The sequence below is a fragment of the Coenobita brevimanus genome, chromosome 66 (assembly GCF_032717465.1).
Source record: "Coenobita brevimanus isolate Jiangsu-jjx chromosome 66, ASM3271746v2, whole genome shotgun sequence".
Lineage (NCBI taxonomy): Eukaryota > Metazoa > Arthropoda > Malacostraca > Decapoda > Coenobitidae > Coenobita > Coenobita brevimanus.
Genome location: NC_137019.1, coordinates 12,758,781 through 12,778,013, shown reverse-complemented (window position 1 = coordinate 12,778,013; position 19,233 = coordinate 12,758,781).

The window sequence follows — 19,233 nt, the reverse complement described above, 5'->3', positions numbered from 1 at the left end:
AAAAAAGTCAGACAGCAGAGGAAGAAAAGGAAGAGAAGAGAAAAGAATGAAGAGACGAAGATGGAGGATGGCGGGTGATGAAACAAGAGGAAAGGATGGATGGATGACGAAAGGAAGGAGGAGAAAAGGGAATCTATGAGGGAGGGGCAGTGGAGACAGTAAGAGAAGGATAAAAGAAGGGATGGAGAGAGAAAAGGAAAGGGAGGAAAGGGGTACGAACGAGGGGGGAGGGAAACTGTGAGAGGACAAAAGATGGAGAGCGGGCAAGAAAGAAGCAAGGAAGTTAAAGAGGAGAGAAGAAGGGAGGAGAGAGAAAGAGAAGAGAAAAGAGGAGGGCAAATAGTAGTAGAAAAGGAGAGGGGAGGAGAGAGGGAAGAAGAGAGAAGGAGAGAAGGGAGGGAGGGAGGGAGGGAAATAGTAATCTTGCGCCAGCTCGCTCCACCTGATTGGCTCATTCCAGTGTCCATTACCTCTGGGGTCTCTCCGGTGAGCTCGACCGCGAAGAAATGCACGCTGGTTCAAACCCTTCCCCTCCCTCCCCCATCACTCCTGCCTCCCATTTCCCCCTTCACTCCTTTCCCCCATCTTCCCCCATCACTCCTGCCTCCCATTTCCCCCTTCACTCCTCTCCCCCATCTTCCCCCATCACCCCTTTCTCCCCCATCACTAGTTCACTACTGCCTTCCATCTCCCCCCACCCCAACTCCTCGTCTTCCGTCTTCCTTCTCCCTTCCCCGCTCCATCCTCTCTTTCGTCTCTTGTCTATCTTTCCTCCTCGCTTCCTTGTCTACCCTCTTCGTTTCCTCCCCCATCTCTCATATCCAGTCTTCCCATTTTTCCTTCTCCCCATATCTAATGTCTTCCCTTTCTCTCTCCTCCTCCCTCCACTTCCTGTCTCCTCTCTTCATTCCTCCTCGTCCACCACCTCCTGTCTTTCCTCAATCCCCCCAAATCCCCCCCCCCACTTCCAGTCTCCAATCTCCCTCTCCTCCTCCCTCCACCCCTTGTCTTGCCTTTTCATTCCCTCTCTCCCCCTCCCTCGTGTCATCCTCCCACCCCTTGTCTCTCGTCTTTTCACCCTTTCCTCCTTCCTCGTATCTTCCATCTTTCATTAGCCTCCTCCCTCATATCTTTACCTCCCTCTTTTTCCTCCCCAGTTCTCCCATCTACTTTCTTCTTTCTCTCTCCCTCTCCTACCCCCTTTTCTCCTGTCTCCCCTCTGTCCCTACTCCTTCCCTCTCTCCTGTCGCCTCCCTCTGTGACCTTTCTCCCTCTGTCTTGTGTCCCGTCTCCCTCCCTTCCCTCCATTCTCCCCTCTTCATCCTCTCTCTCTCTCTCTCTCTCTCTCTCTCTCTCTCTCTCTCTCTCTCTCTCTCTCTCTCTCTCTCTCTCTCTTATCCTTTTTTTTACTAAGTGTGCCTTGTCATTTCTGCCTTACCCCTCCCATTCTAAGTTATATTTGATACCCGTCCTTTCTTAAGCCTTGAGTCCTGCATTCTGCCTTCCTCGTCTTTATCTTTCTTCTGTAACTGTACCTTTTGTATCAATTCTAAGTCCTAGATTGTCTTTTTCCTTTTTTTTTTTAAATTCTTCTTACCCCATTCATAATAGTGGGGAATGGAATACCTTGATGATGATGATGATGATGATGATGATGATGATGATGATGATGATGATGATGATGATGATGATGATGATGATGATGATGATGATGATCATCATCATCATCATCATCATCATCATCATCATCATCATCATCATCATCATCATCATCATCATCATCATCATCATCATCATCATCATCATCATCATCATCATCATCATCATGGTGGTGGTGGTGGTGGTGGTGGTAAAGTCTCTGCCCCTCCACTTTTCCCTATCGTTTTTATAACCTAGCTTATCTCATCTATACTTACTCTTCCCATAACTCCCTAAACACCTCCCTTTTCAGACCACAATCCCCGTATCTAAATCACCTCAAAACATCCTTCACCCTAATTGTACCACATCGATCTTTTACCTACTCACCTTTATGGGGCACTAAATGATAACTACCACCCATTATGCTATATAGTTAGTACCAGACGTCTTCCTTAAGCTGAGAAAAATCGTCTGGCGTAAATAATAAAATAAAGAACTGTACTGAGGAGACTTCTGGAGACTGTATTTATTACAGGGTCTGTAAAGCTCAATAAAGTCGCCAAGCTTTATACGCCAATGCACTGAACGAGATAAACTTAATTTCCTTATGCATTTTAAGGTCGTTTACTTAAACCTTAATCCTTAAAGTGGAGTGCATACCCTTAAGATCATTTATGGAACGCCTGTGGTTATTAGTTATGTTTCAGCCTGCATCCCATACTACACAATGCAGTCAGCAGCCATATGGGAAGGCCAAATGCATTCCATCGTAGTCAAATGCTTAAAAAAAAAAAATCATCATCATCATCATCATTATCATCATCATGATCTTAAAAAAAAATAATCATAAAAATTTCTGGGTTAGCATCCCACTTCGCGATTTCAGGTCTAAACATACGACCCAAAATTCAAAACCGTGAACTGCTCAAACGAAAGAAATTATGCCCACAATTCATACTATCATTTTCCCTCCAAGGAGAAGGTTCGATCTTGCAGTGAACTCAATTGAACATACATACAGGTTTATATTTTCTTCCAACTTCAACAATATGGTATCTTCGCAATAAACAGAATTCACTACACGGGTTATCATTTCTACTCATTTACGTTTGCTAGTTGGTCGCTTCCCCCTCCTCCTCCTCCTCCTTACTACTCCAAGCAGGGCATTAAGAACCATATTATTAACACTGAAATCATGAACGTGTGTAAAGGCCCCTAATTTTAGACGATAATATTTGAAGCATGTTATGATGGCAGAATATGCCTCACAAAAATATCTGTATTATTTGCTGTCTACCCTTAAGAATATGGGGTGCAGACTGATCGCATAAAACAATTACAAAGGTGTTCCATATTTGACAGTCAGATATTTGGGGTCTGTTTACACCTTTCGAACTCAGGTGTTAATAATACGGTCATCGTTGTTGTTGCTGTTGTTCTACGTTTATCTTAATCGTGAACCTAGTAAACTGCAGGTTACTGTTGTCCTTCTGCAGTCCTCCAACCTCCTTTTCGTGGGGCAGGGATGTGAGCTGAGGGAGGTTTGTATAACCAATCATGGAAAGCCACCTAATTATATCGGTGCCACCACGTGAAGGCATCCCTTTCTAGCACTATTGCCGTTAGACACATCATCGTACTGAAGGGGTTAAACAAGACCACTCTTATGCTTGTTTAGATGGTCTTCCTCTCCCTCTCCCCCCCCCCATCCCTCTTCTCTTCGTCTTCCTCTTCCTCCACTTCCTAGTCCGGGCACACGCAAGACATTAGCGATAAGCTGCCACATTACAACGATAACTGCACACGCCTGTAGAGATTTGGACGCAAGTCAAGAGGCCCATTCTATTATCCTCTCTCCATCGCCCTAATTACACCCGCCCTCATAGAAAACGGCAGCCCATCCATCACCGAGGGGGCACTCTTAAAGTTTCACGGACCTCTTTGGAGCTGACCTTTATACTGCCATTGTGCCTAGATGTATATGTGACCATTTTTGTACTTTTATATTTACTTGCATAATCCAGCCTTATAAAGCATTCAATTATATCGTGCTTCATACCTACTTAATGGAGAATATAAGGAGTAAATATAATAAATCTGGGAATGATAATACGAATTTCTTCCCCACACCCAGTAACTCACTCACACACACGTCTTCCTTCCCCTCCCTGCCCGCCTCCCCCGCACCAACCTACAATAAAGCTACTCAGGGAACAGCAGGCCAATAAATAAAACTAAAAAGCCAGCCGTGGTGTTCTGTGGTTTATGGGGTGTTGTCCTGGCTGAGTGCATTGGCCCATTAAAAAAAAAAAAAAAAAAAAAAAAATGTTGGTGGCTCAGAGCGGAGATAGAGCAGCAACCGTTCAGAACCGGGTCCCCCGAGAGTATATACCCAGCCATACGTCATTTAAGGGTTTCTTTGTACATAACTTGGTCTGGGGTCGACGGTGCTCTCTCTCTCTCTCTCTCTCTCTCTCTCTCTCTCTTTCGTGCGTGTACTTAAGGGTGCATAAACTAACAAAGCTACAGAACAAAATGATGATACTTATTAACTGAGAAAATTAAGAGGATGTACAATAAGGATATCACTGAAGTTTATTTTTCCACACTTCTACTTCCCACTTTCCTCTCTTGTCTTGCCTTCCTTTATTATACAAGAAAAGTGGAACAAGCTGCAGTGAGCTTTTAAAATGGTTCTGAATCGCCTAAAACATGATCATTATAAAACAAGAAAAAGTACCGTATATGAACCAAAGAACTATAATCGGCTCACATGACATGAGCAAGCATGAAAGAGAAGTGGAGAGGTGGGTGAGACGGAGGATATGAAGAGACGTAAAATATGGAGAGAGATGAAAAAGGATCTGAGGATGAAAAGGGTTAGGAGGAGCTGGGAATAGGCTGTGTAGACTGGGAACGAGGGAAATAAAGGATTGTTGGGCAGAGGAACAGTGGGATAACTATTAAGTTATGGGTGAAGTGATGCTTACCTGTGGAAGAGGCATGTAGCAGAGGAGTCTCAAGTGTGGGAGACAAGGAGACTCTGAAGTGCCAAAGGAGAGACTGAGGGTGGGAGGAAAATGTAAAGCAGAAGTAGAGTTGCACAGGAAGGAGGAGAATGAAAGATGTGAAAGGATGAGAATCTGTAGTGGAAGAAGTTACTTAAGGTGCGGAGAAGTGTCTTGAAGAGGAAGGAGAGCAGTGAGTGTCAAAGGGAGGAGTCTGAGGAGTTGGGGAGGGGGAAGAGGAGCCTGGAGGAGTGAGGGAGAATGGAGAAGGAGTTTGGGGGAGCGAGGTAGAGGAGAAGAATTCTGTGGGAGTCAGTGAGGGAGAAGAGGAGTCTGCGGAAGTTGGGAGGGGAGGGGAGGGGGAGTGTTGAGAGTTAAGAAGGGGAAGAAGTCTGACGGTGGTGGGGAGGGGCGGGGAGGTCTTAGGGAGTTAGGGAAGGGAAGGGGGAGCGGGGAAGGAAGGAAGACTCTGAGGGGATTTAAGAGGGGGGAGGAGAAGTCTAGGGGAAGAGGATGGTGGGGGAGGATTTGGGGGGAGATCAGAAATGGAAGCAGTATGATGGAGTAAGGGAAAAAGGGAGGAGCTTTAGGGAGTGGGGAGGGATGGCTGAAAATGTTACGAAGGTGGGGTGGGGTGGGGTGGGGTGGGGTGGGGCGGGACGAAGTGTTTGACGAAGCCCCACTATATCCCTAATCTATGGATAAAGGAAAGGTGGAGGGAAAGTATGGATGGGTAGTCCGAAGGTGGAAGGCCAACGGATGTGGAAAGAAAGCCTGAAATGGAAAGAGGAAAAGACTGGATTTTGGAAGTATGTCCTGAAGTGGATGTGGAAAGAATATGAAGGTGGAAGGACAGTGGGTGGATACTGGAGATGTGCTTGGGTGAGAGGAGAGCAGTGGGTGGAAGGCAAGAATGTAGATATGTGTGGGTGGGAGGCAAGCAGTGGGTGTCACGGAGGAGTGTGATGGAGTACGAAAGGGAGGTGGAGTCTGAGGGAGTTATAGGGAGGGGGGATAGGATTCTGAGGGAGTTAGGGAGGTGGGGGAGGGGGGGCTGAAAAAGTTACGGGGGCGGTGCGGGGCGGGGCATCTGACGGAGCGCCCCTGTGCCTGTCCCTGAGCTAATTTCCGTCGCTTGGAGCAATCTGGGTGGCGGGGTCCCCTGGGTGGGCCCGCAGATTGCCACCCACCCTACCCCTCCTTCCTCACGCGTGGTGGAGAGAGGGAGGGAGAAGAAAGGCGGGAGGAAAGGTCAAGAGGAAGGAGAGAGCGTGTGGAAGAAATAAAATGGAGAAACACTGGAGAGGGAAGACAAAGGAAAAGGGAGGTAGAGAAGAAGATGAATAAAAATACAACGGAATGCAAAGATCAGCAAACAGCAAGAGAGAAAAAAAAAAGGTGAAAAGAGTGAAAGTAAAAAAAAAAAATAAAGGGGGGGGGTTAAGAAGATAAATGCCGCGTGGTAAAAGAATATATACTGAGAGAAGAACGGCATACGTACGAGGAAACATAAAAAATAATAAACTTATGACTGCGGGAGACGAGAGAGAGAGAGAGAGAGAGAGAGAGAGAGAGAGAGAGAGAGAGAGAGACTGAATGAATGAATGACAGGGAAAAAGCAAGTCTAAATACCGAAAAGGCCAATTAAAATAGTGGCCAGGTATACCCATTATAGCCAACAAACAAGAGTAACTAAATATATAAAAATAAAAGCACAAGAATTTTTTATTAATCCCTTGGACGACCCCAAATGGTAAATCATATAACACGTTAAAAAATTACGATAATCCCAGAATAAGTATAAATAATAAGGTAAATCCAATATAAGAAAAAATATGAACCCCCCCCAAAAAAAAAGAATATCGCCAAATTAATTAAAGAGAAAAATAGCAAGAAAACTTCACAATCCATCATTTCTATTTTCTTTCCACCTCATCCTCTCACTCCATCTCCCTCCCTCCCTCCTCAACCCTCTCCAGACATCTTCAATTTCCCGTCTGGTTCCTCCCCAGGGTAATCAGGCGGCTAATTAATATTTACGTAAACAGAGTAATCACCCCGTTAGGCCTGTTATTGCCATCATCAGATTAATTACACACACTCACTCACAAAACTCATCACCTCTTTTCCACTTCCTTTGTTTGGATGGGATTTTTTTTTTTTTTTTTTTTTTTTTTTGAGAGGGAGGTGAGTTTGAGGGATGGCGGAAAGGTAGGATGTTATATAGTGATGATGATGATGATGATGATGATGATGACCATGATCATGATGACTGGGAATTTTGGGGGTAGATTTTGATAAACGACGATGTAAATGATGTAACGACATTTAAATAAAGCGGAAGAAATAAGCCTCCCTCCCTCTCAAACACACCTATGCCCTGCTTTATGAGCCCCCCTCCGTACAATACTTACACTCCTTTTCCACTTCCTTACAGTTCACTTCCCGTAGCGATCTCAGTAACCTCCAATCCCCCTCCTCACGCCTCACCCCTCACCTCCAATCAGCCATCCACTCATCGTCCATATTCCCTTTCTTCTCATCTTCTTTGTCCGAAACAATCTCTCTCGCCCTGCCGTTCTTCCTACTCCCTTTCCTCCTACACTCTTCATTCTTACTTCCCTCATCCACACCTACCCACCCTTCTCTCTCATTTCCCCTCCAGTTCATTTCCACTCTCCATAACCGCTTTCCTACCCTTCTCACAAATTCACTCTGGCTATTTCCACATTCGCAATCCTCCTTTCCATTCCCACTCATATCCTTTCATCACCACCCCAACCCATCCTCCCACTCCCCACCTCCACCCTCACTTCCCTTCTCCATCCATCTTACACTCACCATCCCCTCATCCTCATCTTCCCGACGTCCGCAAAAATTCTCCATCTTCTCCCCTGTTCCCTTCCTACCACTCATCCCCACTCACTTCCCCTTCCACCTCCCCACATTCTCATTCTTTCTCCTCCACCCATCCCCACTTCTTTTATCTACTCTTCCCATTCCCATTTCCACTTCCCCTCCTAGTGCCCATTCCCATTTCTCTTAGCTCCCCTTCCCCCTCCCCACATCCCTACCACTCTTCCATTCCTACTACTTATTCACAATCTCCTTTCCCATCCTCGCACTTTTACCTCCCCTTCCTCTTCCCACCACACCTCCTCTCCTACTTCTCATCCCCACTCCTTTCTCCTCCCTTTCTCCCTCTACCCCTCCCCACCACCCCTCACCCCCACATTCCCCTCCCCCAGCTCATGTAGCGAGGCAGCAGGGCATCCAACTCTCATCACAAACTCTGAAGAAGTTGTGAGCGTCATCCCATACCGTGATTAAGATGGGACCTGGGTACCTTCAGGGGGGAACTCTCCTAAATTACTACTACCCACACCCTGGCTCTAGCTCTTACTCTCTGGCTCTCTATCTCACTGGCTCTTTTCTTTCTGTATGGGTCTATTTCTGTCTCCAGTTCTCTCCGTTTCTCTTTCTGGCATTCTCTCTGCTTCTCTTGTTGACCCAAACTCTCTTAAAGAAATTGTGGGAGTAATTCTATATCGTCAATAACTTGGGGCTTTGGTACCTTCAGGGGGGCCTTTCCTATACAATAACTACCCGCACCTTCTCTCTCTCTCTCTCTCTCTCTCTCTCTCTCTCTCTCTCTCATCATCATCATCTCCAACCTCCCCTCCTCATCCCCCGCACCCTCTTTCTTCCCTTTCACCTCCTTCTCCCTTCCCTCTCCCTTTATCGCATGATTTACGAAGTTCAATTAAAAGTGTATAGAATAATGCGACCAAATTATTCAATGCCCACCGACGCTTTTGTGCAAGCTCGCTGATATATGTCTTTCTTGACGCATAATCGTTAATTAAACTTCCGTGCAGAGAGAGAGAGAGAGAGAGAGTGTGTGAGTGAGTTAGGGTTTATCTCTATTATTTAACGTTATTATAATTTTAACTCTTTGAATCCGCAGACGTCGTTTTCAATATATTCCTTCTTCCTCCAGACGATTTTATTCAGTTTTGGGAGAGATACAGGGTTATGAGAGGATTAACAGAGATTTTTTAACATCCTATATATAAAATTTATCAAAGAAAAAATCGTCAGGGTATACCATGATTCAAGGAAAAATGACATACTTGGAGTGAAGGGATGGCTGCCTCTATATACTGCACTCTTCCCATTTTCTTTGTTGATTGCTTTAAGCCCTCACTGAGCCAATTCCAATTTTTTTCATTAATTTTGCTTTTTATAATGTTCTCTTCAGTCTCAGTGAATGGAAAGCGGAGGAAAAAGATGTTAGGTAAGAAGGAGGGTGAGGAGAGAGGAAAACTGTAGGGGGAATGGGGAGAAACAGTAGGGGAAGTGGGAGGGAGAAGGAGTGGAGAACCGAGGAGAGAGAGAGAATTAAGACAGGGGTAGGGAGGAAATGAAAGGAAATGGGGAAAGGTCTGGAAAGGAGGAAAGGAGTGGGAGAAGAATGGTGGGCTGAGAAGAGGAATGGCTACATATAAAGAAAAGGAAGCATAAAGGAAGAAAGTGAAATGGAAGTGGGGAAAAAAGAGGAGAAAGGGAAGAAGGAGAGGTGGGAGAAGAAGAAGGGGAAAAGGAGATTGGAGAGAGGAGACGGAAAAGGGAAAAGTAAAGATAGGATGGGGAGGGAAAAGAGAAAGAAGGGAAAGAGGGAGTGAGTGGGGGGGGAAAAGGGAAGGGATAAAGGAAAAAATAAATGAGAGATGGAAAGATGGGATGGGAGACAGTGGGAGGAAGAAAGAAAATAGGGGTGATGGGAAAAGGGGAGGAGAGTGGAGACGAAGAGAAAGGAAGAGGGAAAACGAGCATTGAAAAAAAAATAAAATAAAGAGGGGATGAAACAAAGTATGAAAGGGGGGGGGGTGTTTGGGTCCAGGTCTGTGATTGGTCTCCTGATCGTGTTGCAGAGGACAGGGGAGACCAGTCATATGAGGGTCTCGGCGGTGCCGTGAGTGAGGTATATCTAGTCCTTATGTAATTCTGTCACTGGTTCTCCTCCGCACGCACGCACACACACACACACACACACACACACACACACACACACACACACACACACTGTCTGTCTGTCTGTCTCTGTGTCTGTCTGTCTGTCTGTCTGTCTGTCTGTCTCTCTCTCTCTCTCTCTCTCTCTCTCTCTCTCTCTGCACACGACCTTGTCTAGCGCAAAGTGTAGACGGTGTGTGTGTGTGTGTGTGTGTGTGTGTGTGTGTGTGTGTGTGTGTGTGTGTGTGTGTGTGTGTGTGTGTGTGTGTGTGTGTGTGTGTTTACCTTCACGACCACTGATTTACGGGATCGCACCACCGTCACAGCTGCAGAATTGAAAGGGGGAGGGGGGAGAGGAGAGGGGAAAATCAGGGGAAGAAGGGAGAGGGGAGAGAGAAAATGTTGGAGGCGAAAGGGAAAGGAAAGGGAGAGGGGAAGTAAGGGACATGAGGGAGAAAGTGGGGAGAAGAGGTGGAAAAGTGGCGCTGAGTGGAGCTGTCTGTCTACCTGTCTGCATCACCTATTAGACAAGTATCCCGTTCACTACGATACCATTTTCTTTTGTATTCTTGCTACCCTCTACAATTTTACTCAAATTAACTAGAAACTTTTCGAACTGGACACGTTAGACATAGCCTTTTTTCACCCCTTAATTGAGATATCTCCGAAATTGTATAATATCAACTAAGGAAACAAAAATAATCAATAACCACATCTTAACCAGCCTCCCACGTCACCCTATCTCATACTGCACCCCAAGCTTTTTTTTTTTTTCTTTTTTTTCTTTTTTCAGTTTTCGGTGTAGCTCTTTGCCTTCGCCCAAAATTACCCGGCCCTCATACACCATTCTGTAGTGGGTTAGTTCTGTCCTGACGAAACTGGGCCACTCCCATACCTTATATTCTATTTCGTGGTTGCGTGAAATTCGATGAACGCTTATTATGAGATAGGAAGGAGTCACACTAGTTATTAGTCAAATCCGCCCTCCAGTGTGACTACATCTGACCATCCACTGAGTTGAAAATAGAGATCTTGGTCAGGAGAGAACAAACGCACTATAGTTGCTCACCCACTTTCACTCCCCGTCCGCTCAGTATGAAGCTGTGAATGGTGGAGGGAATGGTGATGAGTGGTAATTATGAGAGGCTTAGAGGCGGTTATGTCGCGGCCACACTGGATGATCTCTGGGATTAGGTGTCGCACAACTGACAGACTAAGCTGATAGATATAGTGACAAATAAAGACAATTACAGACAGACAGAAATACTATCAGACTGACTAATAGGTAGATAAATATTCTGAATGACTAACGGACTAACAAATACATATATATATATATATATATATATATATATATATATATATATATATATATATATATATATATATATATATATATATATAAACTGAAAGAAAAGAAGAGGAGAAAATATTAGTGTGTGTGTGTGAGGAAGAGAGACAACAGCTCACATAAGGGTGACCTCCCCTGAACGTTATACTCCCACCGGCGTACCCCAAGGCCTCTTCTTTGCTCCCTCGCTGTTTCATCCACATCCCCTTTTACTCTTTCAATCCAGACCTAGATTATCCTACTCTCTTCCCCCCAATACCCACCCAAAAAAGGGTAAGAGAAAAGAGCGTGCGCAAGCGTAAAAAGGATAATGCAATGCGGTCGCCACGATCAAAGAAAATGGTGCTACTTCGCGGTCCTCGTACACAGTGAAAAGGACGATGCTGATTGGTCGGCTGAGATCGTAAATCAGGCGCACGTCATGTTGTGTGAAAATTACGAGGTCTCAACCCATTCGTCACAATGTCCGGGTACCCTCTCTCTCTCTCTCTCTCTCTCTCTGCATGCCCCACCAGCCGGGCATCTTGGATATCAACTAGATATTATATTCAAAGACATCATTCAGCCCCAGTTGTATTAATATATTATAGATACAGTTTGTTCATAATTTTATCTTCACATGTACTGTACAATAACACGCACTTCACAACCTAACTGGAGTTCATAATAACGTTGAAAACACACATTCAAATAAAATCCTGTTATGGAATCTAAGCTATAGCAGAACTTAGCTAATATCTTTTTAAAATATAGAATGCTACCTCTTGTATATGGTAATCTCATACGACTACGGGATACAATCTACTACCTCATATAACTGGCGACCTAATACAAACCATATCTTTTAACTGACAGCTTTGGGTAATCAGTAATACGGTCCTTTGTTACGTATAGACCATATCATTCAGCTCAGAAGATAATTATTGAATTGGTGGGATTATTGATGGGTATAATTATCCTCTCCAAATTTTATTGCGTGACTCTCCCTTCTGCCCCGATCTAGAGGACTTGCCCGCTGTGACGTAAGAACTATATGGCTATCATTTCCATACCAATTAATTCTCCACCTATCAGCTCCAAGTTCCAATGGTAGGTGGTGGCGACCATCATCCACACACTTGATGCAGTGCTGCCTACTTCTTCCTAAGCCTTTATCTTTCTTATTCTGTGCCTACCCTCCTCTCTTCCTATTTCTCCCATCTTTCCTGTCACTTCTTATTGCTTTTCTTTTCTTTACAGGTGGCTTTACATTGAGTGACAAGTCAAATGGTTTCCTGTAAGCCAAGTAACCATTTACAACGCTGGGTGGTAACCATATAACCAAACCATACGTGCTCCCTACGTGTCAACAAGCGGGTTGGTGGAGGGTTAGTGCCCCTCCCTGTAAAACAAATAACTCATAGTCAAATGGCCACCCCTTACGGGATTATGGCGTCTGGCAATAGATAGATAGATAGATACGCTATCAGTTCCCTACCCACTAAATCTCCGGCTACCAGTTTTCTAGCTCAGCTCTGTGGCTACTAACTCCCTCCCCAACAACTCCCTCCCCAACAACTCCCTCCCTAACAACTCCCTCCCTAACAACTCCCTCCCTAACAACTCCCTCCCTAACAACTGTCTACCTACCTACCTGCAACTCACCTGCCTACCTATTTGCAACCCATATGCCTAATTGTCAGCCAACCTACTTATCAGTCTGCCTGGTGACAGCAATAATATTTTTAAAAAGCAACCGTACTGGAATGGCAAAAAATAAAATAAAAATATACACCAAACCAAACTGTGCATCTATATTTAAAAAAAAAAAACATATGCCCTGAGGATGGATTGGTGTGGAACTGAGCAAGTGTTCACGAAATTAGCAAAGTAAATAAATGAAACGCGCTTCCAACCCCAGTACCGTCATCTCTATAAAACAAGTGCAACGATAACAAGGCCAATTTTTTAAAAGTTTTGCATGGTAAAAACGACGAATAAGAAAAAAGAAACAAGAAAAACAATAATTCTTACCATCCCTAGTTCCACAGCCATTAAAAAAAAAAAAAAGTTATATGCGATGTCAAAATGCCCCGGGAAAGTAGAAAGGTGCTAAAAAAATAAAAAGGCCAAACTAACAAATGAACGAACATGAGAACGAACAATAAAATAAACAAAAGCAAGAGTTATAATTATATAAGTCTCAGAGACATTAATATTCTTTTTTTTTTTTAACATGCAATATATGAACTACAACATGCACGGATTTTCATTTGGTTCTCTCTTATCTTGTTTTTATTTTTTCTTGGAGGGAACAATTTGAGGGCTCCTGGCCTTTGGTTCCTTCTTCCTTGCATTAAAAAAATAAAAAAAAATAAAAGCTACGTCTGGAAGAAATGGGAGAAAAGTATATGCCAAATTAAAAAGAAAAATACTGAGAAAAAGAAAGGAACACAGCTTACCAACCCCGACTCTGAAATCATCTGAGCATTTCATAACAGCAACATTGTGTAATCTATGTGAAAGAGCGTCAGCATCATGCACTCTCTCTCTCTCTCTCTCTCTCTCTCTCTCTGTCACCGGGTACCAACCATTCCCTCATCAGTTTTCATTACCCCGCGGACATACGTGGTCAGATCACCATTTTTTTGAGCTGCGTGATGTCCACTCTGGTCCTGTCGCCTCCCTCATCTACTGACGTCTCCCTATCCCACCCTGACATCACTCACAGTACCCTAATTTGGACATCAGGCGTTGGGACAGATGTAATGTCTTTCTCTCTCACTCTCTCTCTCGGGGAATTACCTATACTTGCTTTGTTTAGTCTTCATAATTTTATTTTTCACGTCTGTCATCGTTGCTTTCTCTCTCTCTCTCTCTCTCTCTCTCTCTCTCTCTCTCTCTCTCTCTCTCTCTCTCTCTCTCCTGACATCACTCACATTCCCTGTATTTGGACATCACGCCCCGAGCCTCTGCGACGTCTGTTTTTTATTGTGCTGTCTGGTTGGTCTTCCTTTGCTTTATTTATCCCCCCCCCCTTTTTTTTAGTTCTTTTTCACATCCTCTTTCTATCTTCATTCCCTTTATATTCCTATTTCTTCTTTAGGCTTTTCTTTATGATCCTTTCTCTCCCTCCTCCTCTTTTTCCTCTTCTTCCCCCACCTCCTCTCCTTCCTTCCCCCTCCCTCCTGTTCCCACAACAGTCCCTTCATCATCTACCTTCCACTTCATCCTCTCCTCTTCCCTCTCCCCTTCTCTTTCCCCTCCTACCTTTTCTCTCTCTACTCTTCCTCTTCCCTTTACTTCTCTCTCTCGCTCTCTGCTCCCTCTCTCCCTCTCTTTCCCATCTTCCCACTTCCCCTCTGTATTCTTCACCCAGCCATCTTTTCTTCCTTCTCTTTTATCCCCTTCACCCCCCTCTTCCTCCCCCTCTCACCCCTCCTTCCTCCCTTCTTGTAAAGCCAACATGATTCATCCGAGGAGGACAGGACGGAACGCCATCAGAATCTCGTTTGTTTTGGATCTGGAAACAAAATTAATCTCGAAAACATTAACCACTGAGAGAAGGAAGGAACAGGGGAAAGAGTGGGGGGGTTTCTCTCGGTCTTCCCCTTCTCCTTCTTTAATCTGTTTCCCCCCCCTCTTTATTATCCTTCTTTAATCTGTTTTTCCCCCCTCCTTATTCCCTTTCTTCTCCATTGTTCCTCTTCTTATCCACCTTGAAACCTCTTCATCACAGTCTTCTCTCTTAAATATTCTCGTTTTCTTCTCTTTCCTCCCTTTCTTCTTCGCCTCCCACTTTCTCTCCCTAGTCTTCCCCTCCTTTTTCAGCTTCTATCCTCCCTTTCTGCATCTTTCTACCCTCCCCTACCGTCCGTATGTATTGATTTCTTCCCTTCCTCTCCACCCTCTGTTTCCCCTTTTCTCAATAAATTTTCCCTTTGTCTTCTCTGACGTCTTCCCTTTTCCTTTTTCTTTCCCCCTTTATTCCTCACAATTTTTTCCTTCCTATGCCATTCATTCTTCCTCGCCTCCTCCTCCTTTTAACCCTTTCAGTGTGATGACGTTTTTTACTTAATTTCACTGACGCCAGACGATTTTATTCAACTTGTAGGAAATTTCTAAACTGGAAGGGTTACCTGTTGCCTTCATTATCATTTTTATTATTAGGGGTTTCTGAGCTTGAGTATATGGTCAACAGGTGCAATGAATAAAAAAAAAAATTATTGGAATGGAAGACTTAACTCTCTCTCTCTCTCTCTCTCTCTCTCTCTCTCTCTCCTTCCTCGAGTCACAGATCACCTCTCTCATCCTTCTCCCTCCTCCCCCACCCCAGTCGTCCTTCACCTTGCCATCCATCACCCATATCCTCCCTCCAAACCATCATCATCATCATCATCATCATCATCATCATCATGCTAGGAAGTCGAGTGAACCAGCTACTAAGATACAAGACCTAAATAGCTTCATCTCTGGAGTAGGCCTAGATGGTGTGTGTGTGTGTGTGTGTGTGTGTGTGTGTGTGAGAGAGAGAGAGAGAGAGAGAGAGAGAGAGAGAGAGAGACAGTGGTGGGGTGCTTGGAAGGGGGAGAAAGAAGGCTTGCTAAGAAGGGGGTTTGGGGGCATGGTGGGTATAGGGGTTGAGACATCATCATCACCATCATCATCATCATCATCATCATCCCTCTTCTTCTTCTTTTCCTTCCTTAGCTTTTTTCCTTCCTTTCTTTTTTGCTTTGCCCCTAAGTCGAGGAAAACTACGAAGATATTGCCTTTGCAGCTCCATTCCTGCATGACAACCTGGTCTGTCTGGTTTTTTTGTACGTGGGCTATATTATTCTCTTTGCTGTTATTTCCTTCCCCTCTCGGCCGTTCCCCTCACCTTCCCCTCTCGCTCTCCGATGACAAGGTTGCCAAGTTGTCGTGTCGAGGGGAGATCAATGGCGTCTATCCAGCATCCACAGTTGCCATGGTTACCGATATCGATAGTAGTGGGTGTCGCCGGGAGGCAGAGACTGGGACGGCCATGTTGAGATTTTGGTTTATTTGTTTATTTGTTATTTGCTTGGTTATATAATATTTGTTTCTCTTCTTCGTCGACCTTTCGTCATATTGTCGTTCTTTACATCTTCCTCTCTTTCTCATAACAACAACACCATATTAAAATGATGATGATAACAGCAATAATTATAATAATAATAACAATAATAATAATAATAATAATATCAATAATAATCATAAAAACAATAATAACAGATAAATAAATAATAAAGATACAACAAAGAAATAGGACAGGCTGATTTGAAGGGATCGACAGGTTCTTTATATCGTCCATAGCTAACTGAACGTAAACATTAATTTCAATACATCATTTACCATCAACTTTCGCCTTCTTAACAAACTTGGCGTAATTTTAACTCCGTCGCTCAAAAATAAACACTAAATTGGCGTGTCATTTCCTGAGTTGAAGCACTTTACCTGAATATGCTATTTAATATCAGTATTACATTTAAGATTTATAATAGCTCCTATGGATAACATTTAATTATTGCCTAGTCACTCGAAAATAAGCACTGAATTAGTGCCATTTCCCTAGATGAGAAGAGGGTGGGAGGATGAGGGGCAGATGGGGAGGGAAATGATGAGAAATGAAGGTTGCCAAGGGGACAGGAAAAATATTTCACTGGCCTCTGGCCTCTCGCCCTAAAAAATATACATTTTCGCCTCAGTCACTCTACAGTCAGTGTTAAATTTGTGTGCCACTTCTGGAGACGCCGGATTTACCATACCATACACATATTAAGAGTAGATTGTGGTTATCGATTCATTCCTGCCCTCCTCTCCCCTCCCCCCCCCCCAAAAAAAAAAAAAAGTAGCTAACTGTAAACCAAAAAATGATTCATTTCTACAGTCATAGCACTGCAAAATGTATGTTAGGAGTTAACATTTAGCTAACCATTCACAGTACTTCTATTCGCAAATAAAAGAAAAAAAGAAAGAAAAAAGTAAATGCAACCCAGTCGCTAGATATTAAGCATGTCATGCCATTAGCCTGGTCGTCGCAATACACAAAGGGTTAAAAGGCAACCTCGATCAACTCTGTGTAAGAAATTGGATCTCCTAGATACCGTTATTTTTTTGTGGTCAGCGCCAGATGAATATATTCAGACGAGGGGAACACTGTCTGGCAAAATGATTAACATGGAATAAAACATGATTCACTTCCCTTTCAAACCCCCTGTCATTTCCCCTTCATAACAAATTGGTTTCTCATATGCACCTGTGACATAGTGAGAACACACATGGTAACGTCAGTATTCTAGCAAATATGCTTACGTAAAGCCTTGCACGTCTGTTAAACACCGATACAACAGCGTACTACACTCTCGAAATGGAAGGAGGCGTAGGCATGAGTGTGACTGCCTAATCTCTTCCACATCAAGCTGGATTCGAACCAACGCTAAGGGGGAGAGTCTAATGGGGCATGAACCTGGAACGAGACAATTCCCAAAGCGGCACCCTATCAACCTAGCCACAGGATCGGGGAGTATATGTGTGTGTGTGTGTGTGTGTGTGTGTGTGTGTGTGTGTGTGTGTGTGTGTGTGTGTGTGTGTGCGATCTTTTCTGCATGAATGTCATGTAGCGTATGTATATCCGTGTATATCAGAATACTTTCTCAGACGTCTGAGTCCAAATATCCCATCGCATCCAGTAATATGGCCCATAGGAAAGCTGGAGCACCCCACACGTCACCTTTCCCCTCATCCCCAGCTACGATTACAACCCTCCTCACCACACAATACTCTCATCACATGCTTACCACTCGGATGATCCACCCTCTCCCCCTCCTCACCCACCCAACCATCCACACCCCTGCCCCACCCTCATTTCACCTCTGTCTTATCTCCATCTCAGGATTTGTCTTTCATGGCACAAGTATTACCCTATTTCGCAAGGTAAATATATGAATAAAAATAAATAAATAAACATACATTCATACATACATATTTCACCACGAGTAAAACTGCCTATAAATGTGTCTTTTATTTGGTTTCCTAAATCCTTGATGGCCGCTGGAAAATTTTTACGATTTTATTCAGATGGGGGAAGCCGCTGAACCTCAAAGGGGTAATGAGTGATAAAGGAAACACCTGCTAGATTAATTATTTTCCACATTTTTCAAAGACGGTATCTTCCTTGCTTCGGCACAGGTTATTCACAAAAAATCCTCTGCAAACCCTCGTCCCATATCAATGCCGTGATCACCCAAATCAATGAATTATACCGATGCTGTGTCTACTGTTTGTACAAAAAAAGTGTCCATACTTACAGTATATTACTCCTAATAAAAGAAAAAAAAAAAAACACCGTTGAAAAATGCGAGCACAAATCATCCTCTATACACTCTTCCCTTTCACAACCCAATCTTCCCTGGCCATCCACGTGTTCATTCCAGGAAGCCAGAGCCGTGATTCGCCTCTCACCAGCTCATTATTCTAAAATAACACGGGACTCACCACTGCCAGACGTCCATTGCCCCTCATCCTCACCATATTAGCTTTTTTATGCGGTGTCTGGGGTCCACATCAGGAGGGTTTATCGTGTGGAGGGAGGGAATGGGCCAGAGGGATGGTGGGGATGAGGGATGGTGGAGAAGGGAAAGGGGTAGGGATGTGGTATGGTGGAGAAGGGAAAGGGGTAGGGATGTGGTATGGTGGTGGAGGGGTAGTAAAGATGATAAGGGATAGTCGGGGAGGAGGAAGAGAGGGGATGGGGTATGGTGGCTGAGGGGTAGAGGGGGGGGAAATGAGGGATGGTCAAGGAGGGGGAAGACAGAAGATTAGAGATGGTGGAGAGGATATAGACGGGTAAATAGAATCAGACTTTTTCATTTCGTTAATACTGGTTGTTATTAATATACGATTAATATAGTAATGTCACCTATCATGTATACAAACATTAACTGAACTCAAAGCAATTTCTAAAATGAGATGAAGGACGGTTGGGAGGGGAATGAGGAATGAGGAAAAATGTGGAATGAGCGGGGATGGGAAGATGAGGGATAGGTGAGGTGGGAGATGACGGGAAATGAAGGTTGGCAGGGGGAGAGGAATGATACGGGATAGGGGATGACGGATGGCATGGGGAGACAGAGGGGCTTGTGGAAGAGACTTTTTCCTAATACAGATATATGCAACTTCTCAATAGAAAAACTTGTCATTATACTTGTCAATTACTCT